Here is a 15,552-nt window from a genome sequence, read left to right on the forward strand (position 1 = left end):
CACGAACAGTTCGAGGCATAGGGATAGAGCCAGTAATCAGGTTAATTATACATTCATGAGACTTGCTGAGCCACGTGAGAGAGCTGGTTATTTGGGCAAAAGATTGATGAAACATCTTCAAGAGAGCATAATCATAGAAGATGCGTTAACCAAGGTCATAACTAATAGCCTGGCGAGTGCTTGGGGAAGAGTGGTCACTAACTGGGTCAATTTCCATCTGAGCTTTGTGGACACTCAAAAGACTCACAGCTTCACTGAGTTGGTCAATTTGACATTGAGAGGTGGAGGAGATAAGCTCTCGAGTACAGAGGAGATCAGTAGTCAGCTTGTCAAAGTATTCCTTCAACTCAGTAGATGTGGCATATGCAGGATTGGCCGAGGCCCCAAAGTTGGGCAGATTTGCTTGGAGATTTGCAAAGTGTTGATTCAATTCTACCGAAGTGGCATAGCCAGGAGTAGGGACAGAGATATTGTTGATTTTGTCTTCAATGGAGTTGATATGATTGATCATGAGTAAGAAAAGCTCAGTCAGCTTGGTAATGTGCTATTGAGTAGGTTGCTGGGAGTGGACAGTCGTCATGATGCTGATAAGATCTTTGAGTCCCTTAAGTTCCGTGATAAGCTGAGCAATGGAGGTGGTAGGAGTGGACTCAGCATTGGCTGTTTTAGCAGTAGCAGAAGTGGTGAACTCCTGCAGAAGAGATTGGGCCGTTTCCATTAGGCGACGTCCAGCCTGAGTTGCTGTGAAATGGGCTTGGTGCTTATCTGAAACTGGTTCAGACACAGGAATGGGGATGGAGCTGGATGGTGGTAGAGTTTGGTCTTGATGAGAGTGTGAAGTGTTAACAGGTGGTTCTTTCTCTTGTTGAGTCACTGGTGCTTCCAAATCTTGCTCTGCAGAGTTTGGATTGGGTGGAGTCTTGGCATGTTCCTCAATCTGAGTAACAGTGGCTTGGTTTTCATTCATATGAGTGGAAGGAGACTCAGTGTGATGGGAAAAATACTCAAATTGGATAGAGGAGGGATCCGCAGTTGGCTCAGAGGGAGAATCGGCCAAGAGATCGATAAGGAGAGGTTTGTTGGCCTTCTTCTTAACTCTTCTGTAAGACTTGGTTATGTGTGGTGATGTATCAATTTGAATATCGATATCCACATTCTCAGGTTCAGCATCATGTTCTTGCTCAATAATGTTCAGCTCAACATGATCAGGTTCATTAGTATTGAGCTGAATATCATCCTGACTTGCTTCCTTTTCTTCATCAGCTTGTTTAGCTGGAGTTTTCTCAAGATCGACCCCAATATCCTGAGCACAGTGAGATTCAGGTGTCACAACCTGATCAGTTTCAACAGTTGTTAAGATAGAGCACTTCTTTTTCCTTATCAGAGGCTGTTCTGGAGATTCTTTACTTTCTTCCTCGGGTATGGCCTGCCCTTTCCTTAATTCTGCTAATTCAGGTGTATCCTAAGGCAGGTCGGCATCAGCAAGCTTTCCTCTGGTCACAGCCCTCCTTTTTCTTGGCACAATATCAATATCCTTGGTACATGTGGCAAGTGTCTTCCTTTTCCTTTTCTCTTTTGAGGGATTGGTAGCGATATCTTCTGATTCAACCTCTGGTACAACATTAACTTCTGCTGGCTCATCCTCCCCAATTTCTTCTTGCCCAGCATTGATTCCTTCCTCATCCTCCTCAACTTCTTCAAGGCCTTTTAATGGTTGGCTATGGACTAGCCCAAACAATAGTGCAGCAGTAATTTCAGATCCTAAGCTCTTAACCTCACTGATCGTTTCTATGTTGTGGTCTACAAGAATTTTCGTGATTAGAGAGCCTAACCTGAGTTTCTTCCCTCCGTGTTGAAAGGCACTGACCAAAAATACGGGTAAGTTAAGTGGATTATAGGTTAGCATGTGCCAAATAAAGCACTGCTCAAAATTAGATGCGGATGAGGCTGCATTGAGTTTAGGGAAAATGAAGTTAGTGAGGATAAAATGTGCCATTTTCTGATGCTGTCCTAAGCAAGTACTGGGCACTTCTCCTTTGTAGTTTGCAGTTTTGCAAAACTCCTTAACGTGGTCGAGCTTTTCTTTCGTTGTTCTGAACTCTGTTCCTTTGTTAGGCAAGTTCAATAATGTAGCTAGATACGACGGAGTGATTATGATCTTGCGACCTTTAACGTGTGTTTCCAAATAGTCGACATCATCTTTATCAACCTTGAGACCAGAGTAGAATTACTTAACAAGTTGTGGATAGGAAGTTCCAAGTAGAGAGAAGAGACCTGTCCATTCGTTTTTCTCAAACCACTCGCAAAATGGCTTCTCGGTAGTAACAAAAATGGATGAGAACCACCGGCACTTGAGAACTTCAAGTTTATCTACTTTGGAGTAGACCTTCACCATGGATCTAGCCTTAGCCTTTTTTGGTTTAGAAGAGCTGGCTGGCGTATCCTGAGAGCGTTTTTTAGTAGTTGGGCTGAGAGATTTAGGGTTTTCATGTTCGCCGAGGTTGCCACCGGAGATGCTCTGAGGTTTAGACATTCTCAGAGTTTTTAGGTGACTTTGGAAGTTTTGGACTCTGAGAAGATTTTGAATGCCAAGGATTTTTATGTGTAGTGAAGGTGAAGAGGGTTTTCTTCCTTTACTTATTTAGACCTAAATCATTGTTTGGACTATCCAAGTTTATCTTGGGGAAGTCAACGGACACAAATTTTGCCATTTATGACACTTTTCGGCGCATGGGTAATTCCATAATTATTTGCCTTTCCTAGGTTCATTTTATTACACGTGTTGGCATTTATGGTTGCAAGTGGGCTTTTAGTTTGGTTTTCCTAGAAGATGAACCGTGAGCATTTAGTTTTATCTAGACAAAATTTTCTGTCTCTTAGTGACTTATCATAAGCTAATTACTCAGCATGGCATGATTATCTGTTATGTTTATTTACTCAGCACAGGACATTTACATGACATTTGTACATTCAATCAATTTTTACTCAACAAGGGAAAACATTCAATTCATGCAGATTTAGTTAGAGTGGATTTGACATACCAATGGCTTCCCTTAGTGTATGAAACTGTTTTCGTGCCAAAGGCTTTGTGAAGATATCCGCAAGCTGGTCGTTTGTTGGTACGTAAGTCAGCTTGATCTCATCTTTTAGTACGTGATCTCTAATGAAGTGATGCCTTATGCTAACATGCTTCATCCTGCTGTGTTGGACTGGATTTTAAATAGATCAATGGCACTTTTGTTGTCGCATTTGATCTCTATAGTCTTTGTTTTGACTACATAATCCTCAAGCTGTTGCTTTATCCATAGGACTTATGCAACACAGCTTCCAGCAGCCATACTCAGCTTCAGTTGTAGACAAAGCAACAGATTATTGCTTCTTGCTAAACCAAGATACTAGACACCTTCCGAGGAAATGACATCCTCCTGAAGTACTTTTTCGTTCTAGCTTATCTCGTCCGTAGTCAGCATCAGTATATCCAGTAAGTGTAAAGTCATTTGAGGTTGGATACCATAGACATGCATCAACTGAGCTTTGCAAGTATCTAAAAATTCTTTTTACAACAGTTAGATGAGATACCCTGGGGTCAGCTTGATATCTAGCACAATAGCATACTGAGTATTGAATATCTGGCCTACTAGCAGTGAGATAGAGTAATGAACCTATCATACCTCGATAGAGTTTACTATCAACTGACTTACTCTTTTCATCCTTGCATAGGACAGTATCAGTACCCATGGGGGTTGATATTGGTTTGCACTCTTCCATGCTGAATTTCTTTAACATTTCCTTGGTGTACTTAGACTGACTTATAAATATGCCATTCTTACCTTGCTTGATTTGGAGTCCAAGGCAGAAGTTGAGTTCACCCATCATGGACATTTCGAACTCAGTTTGCATCTGTTGGCTAAATTCTTTGCACAAAGATTCGTCAGTAGCACCAAAGATTATATCATCAACATATATCTGTGCAAGTAGGGTATGTTTACCCTTTTTCTTAATGAACAAAGTTGTGTCAGCTTTTCCCCTGACATAGTTCCTGGTCAGCAGGAAGTTGGTCAATCTCTCATACCAAGCTCTTGGAGCTTGCTTTAGACCGTACAAAGCCTTTTTGAGTTTATAAACGTGATTTGGAAATTTTGAGTCTTCAAATCCAGGAGGTTGATTAACGTATACCTCTTCGTTTATAAGGCCATTAAGAAATGCACTTTTTACATCCATTTGGTATAGTTTAAATTCATGTAACTGGCATAGGCACACAATATACGTATAGCTTCTAATCTAGCAACAGGAGCAAATGTTTCTCCATAGTCTATACCCTCTTGCTGACTATAGCCTTGGGCTACAAGTCGGGCTTTGTTTCTAATCACATTTCCATGTTCATCTAGCTTATTTCTAAAGACCCACTTAGTTCCTATGGGATTTTGATTCCTAGGTTTAGGTACTAAATCCCATACCTCATTTCTGGTGAATTGGTCAAGCTCTTCTTGCATAGCATTGATCCAATACTCATCTTGCTCAGCATCAACAAAATTCTTTGGCTCATGTATTGATACGAATGCAACATTGCTGAGGTATTTTCTGAGTTGATCTCTGGTCATTAATTTATTGTTGGCGGCATCAAGAATGGCTTGTTCTGTATGACCTCTTGGGATCTTTATTTCCTTTGGCAATGTTGAGTTGTTTGGAAGAGGTGTTTCTACAATCTCTACAGGAATAGATTGGTCAGCAAATGATATTTCAATTTCTTGCTTACCTTGGGTCAGCTCCTGTATATCTGACACTGTGGCTTCTGGTTGATCAGCGGAAGCTGAGCCTGGTTCATCTTCTTCAGGCTGAGCTGACTTACCTGTAGGGTTAGTTTCATCGAACTCAACATGTACAGATTCTTCTACAATCTGGGTTCTTTTATTAAATACTCTATATGCTTTACTGTTTGTTGAGTACCCTAAAAAGATCGCCTCATCAGCTTTAGCATCAAATTTAGTAAGATTGTCTTTTGTATTGAGTATAAAACATTTACACCCAAAGGCACGAAAGTATCCAATGTTGGGCTTTCGACCTTTCCAAAGTTCATATGGGGTTTTCTTGAGTATAGGTCTGACTAGAGCCCTATTCAGTATATAACATGCCGTGTGAACAGCTTCACCCCAGAAGTACTTTGGAAGCCTATTTTCACTCAGCATTGTCCTAGCTATTTCGACAATGGTTCTATTTTTCCTTTCAACAACCCCATTTTGTTGAGGTGTTCTAGGAGCAGAGAAGTTGTGGTCAATACCACAGGTTTCACAGAATTCATCAAACAGTTGGTTTTTGAATTCTCTACCATTGTCACTTCTAATGTGAGCTACTTTTAGGTCTCTGTCATTTTCAAACTTTTTGATCAATGTGGTGAACATCTCAAAGGTTTCATCATTGCTACTCAACAAGATGATCCAAGTGTACCGAGAGAAATCATCTATAATAACCAAGGAAAATTTCTTACCTCCCAAGCTGAGTGGCTGGATAGGTCCGAAAAGATCCAAATGTAGTAATTCCAATGGCCTTTTGGTTGAGACGATATTTTTACTATGAAATGACTTTTTAGTTTGTTTGCCTTGCTGACAGGCTTTACATAGTTGATCTTTTTCAAACTTTAATTTGGTTAATCCCTCAACTAATTGCTTTCTAGCTAATTTGGCAAGAAGGTCCATGCTGACATGCCCAAGTCTTCTATGCCATAGCCAGGAGTTGTCCTCTTTAGACACTAAGCATATATTTTTAGAAAACTGTTTTTCCAACTTTAGCATATATACATTTTCTACACGAGGGGCAGTTAAAATCAATTCATATATATTTCCCTCGAGTATTTGACACTTAGTATCATCAAATACAACCCTTCTGCCGCTTTTGCAAAGCTGAGCTACACTCAACAAGTTGTATTTTAGACCTTTAACTAAGGAGACATACTCAATGGTTGGGTTACCTCCAATAGTACCTGAGCCGACTATCTTACCCTTCTTGTTGTCTCCAAAACTTACACTTCCACCTCGTTTAAGCTCTAGTGTGATGAACTGGGTTTCATCACCTGTCATATGCCTTGAGCATGCGCTGTCTATATACCATAGTTTTGATTTCTCCACGCATGTCAAGCTGACATGCAGTTCAAACTATTCATTTTTAGGTACCCAATTTCTTTTGGGTCCTTTCTTGTTAGTGTAGACAGGTGCAAAATCATGTTTCAATTTATGACGACATACTTTTATGGTGTGGCCTGGTTTACCACAGAAGTCACAAAAAGGTACCCTTTGTGGGTTGAACTGAGTATAGTCAGCATTATTATATTGGGCATGCCAACATATTTTTGTGGTATGCCCTTTTCTTCCGTAGAAGTCACATTGGACAGTCCGCTTGTTATGCCAACACACATCCGTTATGTGTCCCCGTTTCCCACAACATTCACATTGAGTGACTTGCTTATGCTGACTAATATTTGCATACTCAACATGAGTTCTATTTCTATTTAAACCTTTCCCTTGACTTTGTAATTGTGTGATATCCTTTCTAAGTTTCTTTGACTCAGACTGGACCTACGTGATAAACTTATGTAAGATTTGCATATTGGTATGCAAGTCAGATTTGTCCTGGAGAAGATATCAGAGATCACTCAGCTTGACCTCTTCAATCTCATCATAGCGCCTGCTGAGTGCCTTAATCTTTTTGTTACACTTCTTAGTTAGTGTATATAAGTCACTCAGGGCATTCACCATTTCATTTCTAAGCAAAAGTAAGGATGTTACCTCATTGTTGTGATTTTCTTGGTCAGTTTCATCAGAAAGGTCAGCATGCTCAGACTGAGATTGATCAGCTCCATCATCTGCCATAAAACATATGTTGGCTGTTTCATTATGCTCAGCTTCAGATGATGTTGACTCATCACTGTCACTCCATGTGGCTACCATAGCCTTTTTGCTTCCCTTCTTCTCTTTCTTGAGATTGGGACAGCTTGACTTGATGTGCCCGGTTTGATGACACTCAAAACATGTGACAGATTTCGAGCTGTCCTTTTTGTACTTGTCGCTTGACTCAGCTTTGTACTTATCATTTCTTCTAAATGATCTTTTGCCATTTCTATCATTCCTTCTGAACAGCTTTTTCATCTTTCTGGTGAACATGGCCAATTCCTCATCATCGGTTGACTCTGCTTCAGTTGAGTCTGCTTTCATGACAAGAGATTTTTGTTTTTTATCCTCTGATTTTTCCTTCTCTTTGGCTTGAAAGTTTTTCATATAGATTTCATGGGTCAGCAAGGATCTTATCAGCTCATCATATTTGTAAGTAGTCAAGTCTTGAGCTTCCTTTACGGCTGTCTTCTTTGCTTGCCAGCTTTTGGGCAGACTTCTCAGAATCTTCTTTACTTGTTCTTCTTCAGTGAAGTTCTTTCCAAGCCTTTTTAGCTCATTTATAATATTTGTGAACCTTGCGTTCATTTCTGAGATGTCTTCATTTTCCTTCATCTCAAACAACTCGTAGAGTCTCATGTGTTGATTGACTTTAGACTCCTTAACTTTGCTTGTGCCTTCATAGGTTACTTCAAGCTTCTTCCAAATCTCCTGTGCTGACTCACAACTTGAAATCTTATTGTATTCTGCAGCATCTAACGCACAGTGAAGCATATTGATAGCCGAAGCATTATTTTGTAGTTTTCTAAGGTCATCCTCTATCCACTTAGCCTCGCTCTTAACAATTTTCTCATTGTTAATAGTTTTGTATGGCACATGTGGACCTTGAATAATTGCAAGCCATGCACTCATGTTTGTGGCTTGAATAAAGTTCTTCATCCTATTCTTCCAGAATGTATAATTTGAACCAAAGAATAGGGGTGGTCTAGTGATTGATAATCCCTCGGGGAGTATCTGTGTTGTTTGGTTTCCAGGAAGAAAACGAGTGCTATTCTCACCCATTTTAGGGATCGGCTCAAGATTGTTAAATCTCTGAGTAGTGAGCTTTTTGGCTCTGATACCACTTGTTGGTCCCTGATAATTAGTTCCAAGGGGGGGTTAGGAACTAATATAACTTTTTTGCGTTTTAACTGAGCTGACTAGAAGTTATATTGGGAGTTTATTAACTCTGATTTTGGTCAGATTGGTGAGATATATTTGAAGACAGCTTTAGTCAGGAGTTGACTAAGGTTGTTTTCACGTGAGTTGAGAATTGATACTCTTAGAGGTCAGCTTCTAACTCAGCACCACTTATTTACTCAAGGTCAGCTTAGACAATTTATATGTTGAGTAAATTTAGCAAACAACACATGCAATATAAAGAGAGAGTTTAGAGATTACTCAGTATCACTTATCCTGGTTCGGCCTCTTTGCCTACGTCCAGTCCCCAGAGTCCTCCGGGCTTTTTGAATCCAATACTGAGCTCTTTAAAGGTAGAGCACAAACCAATTACAAGGCAGTTGAATATGCAAGAGTGCCTTCCTCTATTCGTCTACTCAACTCCTACTAAGTGCTACAACCCAGCACCTAGATTTCTCTACTACTGAAACGCTAACAGCCTAGCACTCAGCTTTACTCTCTCAATATCACTATTGATCACAAACTTGTTCCTTTTTGAACTAAAGAACACTTTAGATGATTACAACTCAATCTAGCATTTACACAAGAATAAAAACGTGGGTGTAAGATTCTTTTTGTATTTGAGTGCTTGTGAGACTTTCTCTCTTGTATTTTTCTTTTGATGAATCAGTTCACCATTCATGTTTTGTTTCTTCGATTGTCCTTATATAGGCTAAATCCTATGGATTTGATCGTTTAAAATGTCTTAACCGTTGCCACCAAAACGGCTCTTTTGGGGAACATTTTCTGGAAATCTTCAGACTGTACGCCATTCCCTGCTTCTGTATTTCTTCAGGCGTCAGGTTGTCTTCTAGCATCTGTTTTGTTTGTTTGTGCCAGTTGTATGTTTCCAATAATCTAATGTCCCATGACTCTCGGAATCAGTCTTCTAGGTGTCTTCGAGGTTCCAATTATTGGTGCAGAAGATTGGGATACTTGTCGTTTAGTAAAACGGATCCTTCATACTGTCCTGACGAATACTGAGCTTCGTTTGTTCTTTTCGAATGTTCATGGTTCATGCTGAGCTCCTTCAAGGTCAGCTCCGTTTTTTTAACCGCTTTTGAATAGGTCTTCAGCTTTAGTCAGCTTCGTTTTGTTTCTGAACTTTAACTCCACTCAGCTTCTATTCTGTCATGCTGAGTTCTTTTCTACTCAGCTTCGTTTGTGCTGACTTTTGTCCTGTCTTTTACTTTATATATATTTTTGCACTCAAGATTTAACAAACATATTAGTACAATTAAATCAAAGCATCTAAATTTAATTGCCTCTTAATCATGGATGATTTTGTCAAATCAAAATCTTGTGGAAAGGTGTTTCAACAAAAATGAGTTCACCCACTCCCAAAGTTAAGATAAACTATATATTGTAATGCATGCAATATAATTAAAATTAGATTTAATATATTGTTTACTCTATGGATTTGTTCAAAAAAAATTGATTGGTCCTATAAACCTTTAAATTATTCTGATAGCATCTTTAACTAGCTTAAAATATCATGATAATCTCCTTAACTTGCTTAAAATATAGTAATTAATTACTCGGTTGTAAAATAAGTAAGTTGTATGTGAAAAGTGTGTTATACATATTACATAATTCACATAATAGATTAAAGCATATTAAAAAAAATTCTTACGTACTCAATTGTAAAACCTATCACTTCTAATATTAGAACCTCATACCACGACGTTGGTCGTTTGACTCTTTCAAGACGCGTGCAACACATCTTTCGCATGCATGTTACTTCTTTGTGTTGGTCCCGTATGATTAGTTCCAAAGGGAGGTTAGGAACTAATGTAACTTTTTCGCTAATTAATCTTGCTGACTTGATAATTTTAGTGAGTTTATTAACTCAGCTTTGGTCAGCTTGGCTGATCTTAGTGTAAGACAACTTTAGTCAGATGTTGACTGAGACTGTTTCACTTACGAGTTGGGAATTGACACTTTTGTGGTCAGCTTCCAACTCAGCACTCTAATTTACTTAGTCTCAGCTTTAAACAGTTTATATGCTAAGTAAATGTAACAAACAACACATGCACACACACACACACACACACACACACACACACACACACATATATATATATATATATATATATATATATATATATATATATAGAGAGAGAGAGAGAGAGAGAGAGTTAGAAGTTACTCAGCATGACTTATCCTGGTTCGGCCTCTTCGCCTACGTCTAGTCCCCAGACTCATTCGGGCTTTTAGAATCCAATACTGAGCTCTTTAAGGGTAGAGCACAAACCGGTTACAAGGCAGTTGAATATGCAAGATTACCTTCCTCTATTCGTCTACCCAACTCCTACTAAGTGCTACAACCCAGCACCTAGATTTCTCTACCACTGAGTATTTACAACCAAATACTCAGCACAACACTCTCAATTCACGATTGATACAATTTGATCTTTTTCAGATAAAGAACACTTTAGATGATTACAAAACAATCAATCTAGCATTTACACAGGGATAGAAAGTTGGTGTAAGATTTCTTTCTTGTTTTTGAGTGCTTTGAGCTTGTATTTTTCTCTCTTGTATATTCTGTAATTTGGCAATGATCCAAGAGGATTGCTTGCCCTTTTGTAGTTGTATTTTAAGGATCAAATGATTTGAATTTGATTTATCCGTTGAATCCAAAATGGCTCTTTTGGGGGACAACCTTCTGGTCAGCTTCAGATGTGCAAGCCAATCTTGTTTTCTGATTTCTTTAGATGTCAGACTTGTCTTCTTCCTACAGGCTTTGTCTTCTTGTAGCAGTTTGTCTTATAGCAACGAACAGTTGACCCATGCATCTCGGAATTTGGCTTTTGCGTAATTCCAAGGCTTCAATTATTGGTGCAAACAGTTGTCGGATTTGTCTTTTAGCTTACGGATCATTCATGTTGTCCTGAAGATCACTCAGCTTCACTTCGCTAGTCATTGTCTTTGATTGTCACCAATTCTCATACTGAGTTCTTTTTTTACTCAGCTTCCATGGTCAACTTCGTTCTGCAGGATCTAGTTCTGAAGCAGACTTCTTTTATGCTGAGTTCCGTTCCACTCAGCTTCTTTGATTAGCTTCATTCTTAAGCTGTTGTTTTGAAGATGACTTATCTTCTCTTGTGTTGAGTTGCTCTTCACTCAGCTCGTGTTGTGTTCTCATGTTGACTTTATCCTGTCTTAATTTTTATTTCCTTTTGCATTTATGTTTATACTCAATATTGAACAAACGAATTAGTACAATTAAATCAAAGCACTTAAATTTAATTGTCTCTTAATCATGGATTAAACTTAAATGATTTTGTCAAATCAAAATTTTATGGAAATGTGTTTCAACAAACTCCCCCATTTTGATGTTGGCAAAATATTTAATTTATGGAACTCATTATTGAAATCCTCATGATTGAATTACATTTTATTCTTCTGAAATTACTCCTCCGTAAGGGTTGCATATATTGTCTTAACTTAACTCTAAACCTTCTAAGATTTAATTGAGTAAAAAGGGAAGACATGTTTATACTGACTTAGTTCACTAAGATCTAGTTCAGATGAACCTAGGTCAACTTTCAGAAGAATTCAATGTTTACTCAGTTTGATACTTGAATAGGTTTGGTATCAGAGTTTATGTGTGGATGTATCAGAGTTAATGTGTACTGAGTATATTTTTAATTTGCATTTATTTGTTTGTTCAATTTTTAGACAGATCAGCATATAGTATAATACTAAGCATCACTTATGAAAAACAATGTGAGTGAAAAGATGCTTAAGATGATATAAATGATCAACATACAAAATACACAAATCAATTTCTTAAAGCTAATCTATTTTCTATTGACTTGAGCTACCCCTTTGCCTTTGTCTTTCCTCTTTTGCTGACTGCCTGAAGTTTCTCCTGCCTTTGGCTGAGTTCCATCAGCTTGTTCTTTCTCCCCCGTTTTGCCACCATCAGGCGAAGGTGGGATGAAGGTTTCATTGAGAGCAACACGAGTCAGCTTGACCGAATATGCCTTGAGACGTTTCGTGCTTTCAAATAACCCATCAAACACTGGGACTCCATCATCCAGAACTGAATCAGGGACTCGAACAGATGCGATGATCATGCTGAGTATGTATTCCTGTGATTTACTTAGCCATGATATTGCGTCAGTTAGCTGGGCATAAGATTGATGGTACATGCGAAGTACAACCTTGTCGTAAATGTCACGCTGAACCTTTGTGTGACGCACATATCGAAATAAGTTTTGAGTAGTTTGTAGGATAATATTGGTTTTGACCAAGTCAGTTTCCATTTCCTCTTTACTCAGGTTTAGAAGACGGACAGCTTCGCTAATTTCATCCATCGAACATTGGGAAGTTGAGGAGAGAAGTGTTGAAACACCTTTCCACAGGATTTTGATTTGACAAAATCATCCATGATTAAAGAGGAAATTAAATTTAGATGTTTTTCTTTAATTGTACTAATATGTTTGTTAAATTTTGAGTGCAAAAATATATAAAGAAAAAGACAGGACAAAAGTCAGCACAAACAAAGCTGAGTAGAAAAGAACTCAGCATGACAAAGTAAAGGCTGAGTGAAGTTAAAAGTTCAACGAAGCTGAAGACAAACAAAACGGAGCTGACCTTGAAAGAGCTCAGCATGAACCATGAACATTCGAAGAAAACAAACAAAGCCGAGTATATGTCAGGACAACATGAAGGTTCCATTTTGCTAAAACGACAAGTCCATCAATTTTCTGCACCAATAATTAAGAACCTCGAAGAAACCTAGAAGGCTAATTCCGAGAGTCATGGGACGTTGGATTATTGGAAACAGACAACTGGCACAAACAAACAAAATAGATGCTAGAAGACAACCTGACGCCTGACGAAATGCAGAACCAGGGAATGGCGTACAGTCTGAATAATTCCAGAAAATGTTTCCCAAAAGAGCCGTTTTGGTGGCAACGGTCAGGACATTTTCAAACGATCAAATCCACAGGATTTAGCCTATATAAGGACACTCGTAGAAACAAAGAAGTGTAGATCAACTGATTCAGAAAAAGAAAAATACAAGAGAGAAAGTTTCACAAGCACTCAAATACAAAAAGAATCTTACACCCACGTTTTTATTCTTGTGTAAATGCTAGATTGAGTTGTAATCATCTAAAGTGTTCTCTAATTCAAAGAGAGAACAAGTCTATGATCAATAGTGATATTGAGAGAGTAAAGCTGAGTGCTAGGCTGTTAGCATTTCAGTAGTAGAGAAATCTAGGTGCTGGGTTGTAGCACTTAGTAGGAGTCGAGTAGACGAATAAAGGAAGGTACTCTTGCATATTCAACTGCCTTGTAATTGGTTTGTGCTCTACCTTTAAAGAGCTCAGTATTGGATTCAAAAAGCCCGGAGGACTCTGGGGACTGGACGTAGGCAGAGAGGCCGAACCAGGATAAGTGATACTGAGTAATTTCTGAACTCTCTTTATATTGCATGCGTTGTTTGTTAAATTTACTCAGCATATAAATTGTCCAAGCTGACTTTGAGTAAATAAGTGGTGCTGAGTTGGAAGCTGACCTTTAAGAGTATCAATTCTCAACTCACGTGAAAACAACCTTAGTCAACTTCTGACTAAAGCTGTCTTCAAATACATCTCTCCAAGCTGACCAAAGTCAGAGTTGATAAACTCCCAACATAACTTCTGGTCAGCTCAGTTAAAACGCGAAAAAAAGTTATATTAGTTCCTAACCCCCCCTTTGGAACTAATTATCAGGGACCAACAAGAAGGTCTCGAGTGCCAGTCAGCTCAGAAGTTAGCTTGGTAAAATAGTGACTTAACTCAGCAGAGGTAGCATAGCCCATGTTGACTGCAGGTGGAGCGTTGATTTGTTCCTGAAGTGAATTCATATGATTCACCATCATCAATATTAGTTTGGCCAGCTTGACAAATGATTCTTGCTTGGGTTGCTGTGTTTGGACCGTGGTCATGACACTTACTAGATCTTTGAGATTCTTGATCTCATTGAGAAGCTGAGTGACAGACGAGAATTCTTGTGATTCAGCATTGGCAGACCCAGCAGCATCGGCATGAGAAGTTGTTAAATCCTGGAGAAGATTTTGAGCCGAGTCAATGATACGACGTCCAGACTCAGTTGCATGAAGATAGGCAAATTGTGCCTCAGGATTTAGCTCAGTGGCCGGGATTCGAGTAGCATCAGATGAAGGAGGTGTTTGGTGCTGTCCTTGAGTGGAAGTGCCAGTATGGTCAGCAGCTGGACTTTGATTTTGATTAGCAGCATGAACTGACTGCTTAATATTCTATGAAATGTGATGGGAATGAGGTGGATCCGTAGAGATATTTATCTACTCAACATTGACTTGAGTTGGTGTAGGAAGAGGCACCTCAGGTTGAGCAGGATTTTCCTTAGCTTGCTTGTCTCCTTGAGCAGCTAGGACTTCGAGCTCTTGCTCGGCTTGGGTTGGATTTTCCGGAGTCTTGGCGTGTTGCTCAGCATGAGCAACAGAGGCTTGTTTTTCCTGTGTAGAGGACTCAGTATGCTTTGAGAAGAGCTTAAATTGTAGATCCGTGAGGTCAGTGATTTGATCCTTCAGAGGCGAATCATCCAGGAGGTCAATGACTGGAGATTTGTAGGCCTTCTTCTTAAGCCTTTTCAACTTTTTGGTCTTTGGAGGAGAAGGGTCAGCAGGAATGGAATCAAGAGATGACTCTACCCCGAGATCAGTGTTGAGGCCTTCCATGACTATTTCTTGCTCTGTGAGCTCAGCATCAACCTGCTCAATATTCCCTGTTTGTTCTTGCTCAGCATGAGCTTCTTGATGCTGCTCAACATCCTCATCATTATCATGTTGACCTGCATTATTTCTTAGTGCTTCTGCTTCTTGGTCAGTAGGAATTTGCTCAAGGTCAATCTCTTGGCTTCTTATAAAGTGGGAATCATCAGGAACTGCAAAACCGAGAGGGACAACATCAACTGGACTCAGATCAGAAGTTTTCTTCTTCTTCTTCAGAGGGGTTTCCTCACTTTCTAGTTCATCAGGCTCATCTTGCCTCTTTCTTTTCTCTGCTGACTTACCCTGATCGGCATCAACTTTCTTCCCCTTTGAGACAATCCGGATTTTCTTTGGAACAACATCAACATCTTTTGAGTTGGTTTGGATTGCTTTCCGTTTCTTCTCTCACTTAGTTTGATCAGCAGGGTCAGCTATGGCGATGTTCTCTTCCTGAGGTTGCTCAGCATCAACTTCCTCTTAAGTTTCCTCGATGACTCCTTTTCCCTTCTTGGGCTTGCTGGGTTGGTCATATACTAACCCGAACAACAATGCAGTCGTGATTTCAGTTCCCCAGGTTTCTGTTTCATTAATCAAGTCTACTTGATGATCTTCGAGGATTCTGGTAATAAGAGAACCCAGCCTGAGCTTGATAGTACTTCGTTGAAGTGCTCCTACCAGAAATACGGGCATGTTGAGAGGGCTGTA

The sequence above is a fragment of the Euphorbia lathyris genome, chromosome 9 (genome assembly GCF_963576675.1).
Source record: "Euphorbia lathyris chromosome 9, ddEupLath1.1, whole genome shotgun sequence".
Taxonomy (NCBI): Eukaryota; Viridiplantae; Streptophyta; class Magnoliopsida; order Malpighiales; family Euphorbiaceae; genus Euphorbia; species Euphorbia lathyris.